This window comes from Ceratotherium simum, chromosome 13 (assembly GCF_057802395.1).
Source record: "Ceratotherium simum simum isolate JZ-2026a chromosome 13, ASM5780239v1, whole genome shotgun sequence".
Taxonomy (NCBI): Eukaryota; Metazoa; Chordata; class Mammalia; order Perissodactyla; family Rhinocerotidae; genus Ceratotherium; species Ceratotherium simum.
Window position 1 is genome coordinate 28,539,133 of NC_141912.1, and position 6,507 is coordinate 28,545,639.

Sequence of the window (6,507 nt, forward strand, 5' to 3'; positions counted from 1 at the left end):
TCATTGCTGTTGGGCTAGTCATTGCTTCTAGATCTTTTCAGTGGAAAGAGCTAGGCAATATGTATTTTTTGAAAGAGAAAACTACATCCTGGTTTCAGATAAATATTTTCAATTCATATTGAAAATGGTAGGGTTTTTACCCAAGTTCTTTGATGGATTATATATCATATCTCCTTTCTCCCATACTGAAAACCCTAGTTTCCAATTTTACTAGCACAATTATATATTTGATTAATCTTGAAACAAACAAATGATACTTTTAAAATACTATTACTTTAAACAATATGATTACTGAATGCAACTTAAGATTTCTTAGTGGGTAATTTTGCCCTTAAGATATATCTCATTACAGATAATGCAGTCAATCACTGTATTTTACAATCACTTGTAATAATTCTTTGTATAGTTAAGCTACCAACTCGATATACTATTAAGTTTATTTGTTTTGTGTGTGTGTGTGTGTGTGTGTGTGAGGAAGATCAGCCCTGAGCTAACATCCATGCCAATCCTCCTCTTTTTGCTGAGGAAGACTGGCCCTGAGCTAACATCTATTGCCAATCCTCCTCCTTTTTTTTCCCCAAAGCCTCAGTAGATAGTTGTATGTCGTAGTTGCACGTCCTGCTAGTTGCTGTATGTGGGACGCTGCCGGCTCAGCATGGCCAGACAAACGTTGCGTCGGTGTGCGCCTGGGATCCGAACTGGGCCGCCAGTAGTGGAGCGTGCACTTAACCGCTAAGCCATGGGGCCGGCCCCAAGTTAAATTTGTTTTATTTTTAGGGTTTGCTTGTGTGTGTGTGTTGATTTAGTTTTATAATTATTTAAGACATTTATATGATTGCAAAGTTAAAGCTATAAAACAACGTACCTTTAGCGAAGTTCAGCTTTCATCTCTGTCCCTCCCACTCCTTGTTCTTCTTCCTTGTGGATCACCATTTAAAAAAGTATATATTATCATATAATATATATATATCTATATGTCATATTCCCCACTCTTTAGATAAAAGCTAACTTCATAGACTGTTCTGAACTTGCTTTTTTCATTTAATAATATGTCTTTGATCATTTCATAGCAATATATGCAGGAAGTCCTTGACCCTTTTTTACAACTCCTTGGTAATTGTGGGAATGTAATATGGTTTATTAAATCAGTTCTTTACTGATAGATATTTGGGTTGCTTTCAGTCTTTTGCAACTCAATTATCACAAACAATTATTATCCTTGTTTGTAATGATGTTTGTTTTATTTTCACCATTGAGAATGTGCTAAAGTTTTGTTCTTTGTGGCTTAATATGATCAATTTTCATAAATGTTCCATGTGCGCTTGAAGAGAAAATTTACTCTCAATTATTAGGGTTTAGGGTTCAGTATGTCTAGAGGACTTTCCTTATTGAATACATTTTATGGTTTTCTATAGCCATACTATTTTTTGTCCAACTTGTGTCTATTTCTCTTAGTATTTCCTTTAATTTCTATTTTATAAAAGTTATTGATGTGCATAGATATTAATAACTATGCTTTACCTGTAAACGATAGCATTTAGCATTAAGTTGTCTGCTTTATATCTTAATGACCTGTGGTCTGAATGCTGTCAGATATCAAGATCATAAGCCCTGCTTTCTTTTTATTTGTACTTCCTGGCAAATTCTTTTCATTTTTAACCTTTCTTAATCTGTTTTATTAAGTATGTCTCTTGTATACAACATTGAGTTGCATTTTACTTTGTTAGCCAACATGAAAATCTTTTTGTCTTAATAGATGAGGTAATAGTTATTGATGTGACCAATATATTTTACTTTAGTTCTAGCATATTGTTTTATATATAAAACTGCACATAAGCAAATGCGTGGTCCTTCACTATCTGGTCTGTTTTATTTGCTCTCCCTTTCAGAGGTGGAACTTCTAGTGTTTAAGAAGGTTCCTGTTTTTTTCTGATGGTTATCTTCCTATAATATCCTTAGTCTTTTATTTATTAGTTACTCTTAACTGGTTTCCTATCATAAGCAATATTGAAATTGGTCTTCTTTTGATCCCTTTTGTCTTCTACAACGTCTGATTTAAAGTACGATATTTTTCTTTTAATTAATACTTATGAGACAATCCTTGAGCTTATTTTATTTTGCATATATACTCCTTTCCCCAGTTTTGGCAATTGTATTATATTCATGTTTAAAAACATATAACCATTACAATGATTTTTGTCTCCTGTATCTCCATCATGTATTTTTTTGATGTGAATGTAAGTTCTTATTTTATTTTTTTCCAGTTTTATTGAGACATGATTGACATAGGCTTAGTTAGCATCTATCATCTCATATAAATACAATAAACAGAATCCATCAGGTGTTCTTAATTCTACAGCTAAATAATTTCCCCCAATCCTAGGTCTAGTGCTCAGACATAGACTTCTGTAGTGTAGGGACATGGGATATCTGGTATGTTTGGTTTCTAGAGATGGAAGCAGGAAGTATTACGAAGGGTTTCCCCAAATAGAAAGAATAGTGGATACCTTAGTGGAGGAAATGATAAATGTTTATGCTAGGCAATAAAGAATTTAACTCAATGATTTGTAGAGTCAGCTTAAGTTATGACCAAGCTAACCCACTGCAAATTAATTTTTTCTAAAAAGTTAAAGTAAAAGTATTTCTGATGAGGACACAAACTTTATGCAAATTCAATCCTTTCATTTTCAGAGTAGGAAAGTTAGTTTCATCCTTGTGTGTGCAGTAATGAAGTGAAGAGAAGGAAATTAACCTACTGTGCTGAATGACGTTCCTGTGTTTGACATCTTTTTTCCTCATTAATCTTTACATCTATCCAATAACTATTATATTAATCTCAGGTGAGGGGACAAAGATTCAGAGAAAGAGGGTAACTTGCTTAAGGTGAGAGACCTAACTTGTGATAAGTTAGACATAATTTGTGATAGCCAAGAAGTTGAAAAACCTTATACTGTATGAGAAACCTATGAAATTTTAACCTTGATGGAAAATGAATCAGATTGATAATGTTTATTTCATAAAGAAAATTTATAAATAGTAGGGGCCTTTAATACTTCACTTTCAACAATGGATAGATCATTTAGACAGAAAACAACAAGGAAATATTGGACTTGAACCATGCTTAGGACCAAATGGACCTAACAGACATACAGAACATTTCACCCAACAGCAGCAGAATACACATTCTTCTCAAGTGCACACAGAACATTCTCCAGGATAAATCATATGATAGATCACAAAACAAGTCTTAACAAATTTCAGAAGATTGAAATCATACCAAGTATCTTTTGCAACCACAGTGTTATAAAACCAGAAATAAACAACAGGAGGAAAGCTGGAAATTCATAAATATGTGGAAATTAAACCACACACTTCTGAACAACCAATGGGCCAGAGAAGAAATCAAAAGGGAAATCAAACCTTTCTGCAGTACCCAGAGATGGGTCCATATGGCATTACCCTGGGTTCCTGTCATAATTTAGAGGGAGAATTTCATGATGTCCAGAGCCCTTGTTGTTCTGCAAATGAAGGAGGAGGATGTCCTCAAATTCCTTGTGGCAGAAACCCAAGGCGCCAACCTTGACTTCCACATGGAACAGTACATCTACAAAAGGAAAAGTGATGGCATCTACATCACAAATCTGGAAACAACCTGGGAGAAGCTTGCGCTGGCAGCTTGTACCATTAAAAACCTGGCTGATGTCAGTGACAAATCCTTCAGGAATAACGGCCAGTGAGTTGTGCTGAAGTTTGCTGCTGCAACTGGAGCCACTCCTATTGCTAGCTGTTTCACTCCTGGAATATTCACTAATAAGATCCAAGAAGCCTTCTAAGAGCCAAGAATCTGGTAGTTACTGATCCCAGGGCTGACCATCAGCCTCTCACAGAGGTGTCTATGTTAACCTGCCTATCATTGCTCTGTATAACCCAGACTCTCCTCTGCGCTATGTGGACATTGCCATCCCATGCAACAACAAGGTAGCTCTCTCAGTGGATCTGATGTGGTAGATGCTGGCCCAGGAAGTTTTGTGCATGTGTGGACCATCTCCTATGAACACCATGGGAGGTCATGCTTGATCTCTCCTTCTACAGAGATCCTGAACAGATTGAAAAGGAAAAGGAGGCCATTGCTGAAAAGGCTGTGACCAAAGAGGAATTTCAGGGTGAATGGATGGCTCCAGCTCCAGAGTTTACTGCTACTCAATCTGAGGTTGAAGTCTGGTCAGAAGACATGAAGGTGTCCTCTGTGACTATTCAGCAGTTAACTACTGAAGGCTAGAGTGCTCAGCCTTCCATGAAGACTGGCTGGTGGCTCCCACTGCTCAGACTTCTGAACAAGTAGGAACAACCACTGAACTGTCTTAAGCTGTTCTTCCACAGACTCTTAAACAGAAAATGGAAATAAGGCTGACAGAAAATAAAATTTTTAAACGTTGAAAAAAAGGGAAATCAAGAAATATATTAAAATGAAAGAAAATGGAAACACAACATACTAAAACCTAAGGAATGGAGCAAAAACAGTTCTAAGAGGGAAGTTTATTGTGATAAAAGCCAATGTTAAGAAACACGAACAATCTCAAATAAACAACCTAAGATTACACCTCAAAGAACTAGAAGAAGAAGAACGAACTAAGACCAAAGTTAGGAGAGGAAAGAAATAACAAAGATCAGACTGGAAATAAATTAAATAAAGACCAGAAAAGCAATAGAAAAGATAAAGAAAACAAGAGCTATTTTTTTTAAAAGGTAAAAAAAAATTGACAAACTTTTAGGTAGACTAATAAAAAAAGATAAATGACTTCTTAAAATAAAGAGATAAAAATTTATTCATTTTAAATAAATAAAATCAGAAATGAAAGAGGAGACATTACAACTGATACCACACAAATATGAAGGATCATAAGAGACTACCATGAACAATTATATACCAAAAAATTGGATAACCTAGAAGAAATGGAGGAATTTCTAGAAACATACAACCTGCCAAGACTAAATTATAAGAAAATAGAAAATCTGACCATACCAGTAACGAGTAAGGAAATTGATTCAGTAATCAAAAACCTTCCAAAAGAGGAAAGCCCAGGACTAGATGATTTCACTGTTGAATTCTACCAAACATTTAAAAAAGAATTAATGCCAACCCTTGTCACACTCTGCCAAAAAACTGAAGAGGAAGGAAGACTCCCAAACTCATTTTACAAGGCTAGCATTACCCTTATACCAAAGCCAGATAAGGACACTACAAGAAAAGAAAACTATAGATCAATAACCTTGATGGATACAAATGCAAGAATTCTGAACAAGTTATTAGGAAACTAAATTCAACAGCACATTAAAAGCATCATAGACAATGATGAAGTGGTATTTATCCCTGGGATGTAAGGATACTTCAATATGGGCAAATAAATACATGTGATATATCACATTAATAGAATTAAAGATAAAAATTGTGTGATCATCTCAATAGATGCAGAAAAAGTACTTGATAAAATATAACATCGTTTCATGATAAAAATGCTCAACAAATAAGGTATAGAATAAACATACCTCAACATAATAAAGGCCATATATGACAAGTCCACAGCTAACATCATACTCATCAGTGAAAGGTTGAAAGTTTTTCTAGGATCAGGAAGAAAAAAAGAGTGCCCACTCTCACCACTCCTATTTGACAGAACTGGAAGTCCTAACCAGAGCAATCAGACAAGAAAAAGAAATAAAAGGTATCAAAACTGGGAAGAAAGAAGTAAAATTTTCTCTGTTTGCAGATTATATGATCATATATGTACAAAATCTTAAAAACTCCACCAAAAAATGTTAGAACTAATAAGCAAATTCAATAAAGTTGCAGGATACAAAATCAACATAAAGAAATCAATTTCACTTCTATACACTAACAATGAAATATCTTAAGAAGAAATAAGAAAATAATCCCATTCACAGTAGCATCAAAATCAGTAAAATAGTTAAGAATAAATTTAACTAAGGAGGTGAAAGATCTGTATAGTGAAAACTACAAGACTTTGATGAAAGAAATTAAAGATGACATAAACAAATGGAAAGATATCCTGTGTAGATGGATCAGAATAATTAATATTGTTAAAATTTTCATACTACTCAAACATTCTATAGGTTCAATGCAACCTCTATCAAATTCTAATGGAATTTTTCACAGTAATAGAAAAAAACAATCTAAAATTTGTATGGGATCTCCAAAGACCCTGAATAGCCAAAGAACTTGAGAAAGAACATAACTTGAGGAATCAACTTCTTGCTTTCAAACTACTACAAAGCTATAGTAATCAAACAGTGTGGTACTGGCATAAAAGTAGATACATATATCAATGGAACAGATTAGAGAGCTCAGAATTAAATCCCCACATATATGGGCAAATAATATTTTACAAAAGAGCCAAGAATACGCAATGGGTAAAGGATAGTTTCTTCAATAAATGGTGTTGGGAGAACTGGATAACCACATTTAGGAGAATTAAATTGACTTTCTTT

General features: G+C 34.3%; 1 pseudogene; it reads left to right on the plus strand.

The window, feature by feature from the left end:
* The first annotated feature begins 3,497 nt into the window (after positions 1-3,497).
* Positions 3,498-4,365, plus strand: LOC101388373 (small ribosomal subunit protein uS2 pseudogene; annotated as a pseudogene).
* Positions 4,366-6,507: the final 2,142 nt, after the last annotated feature.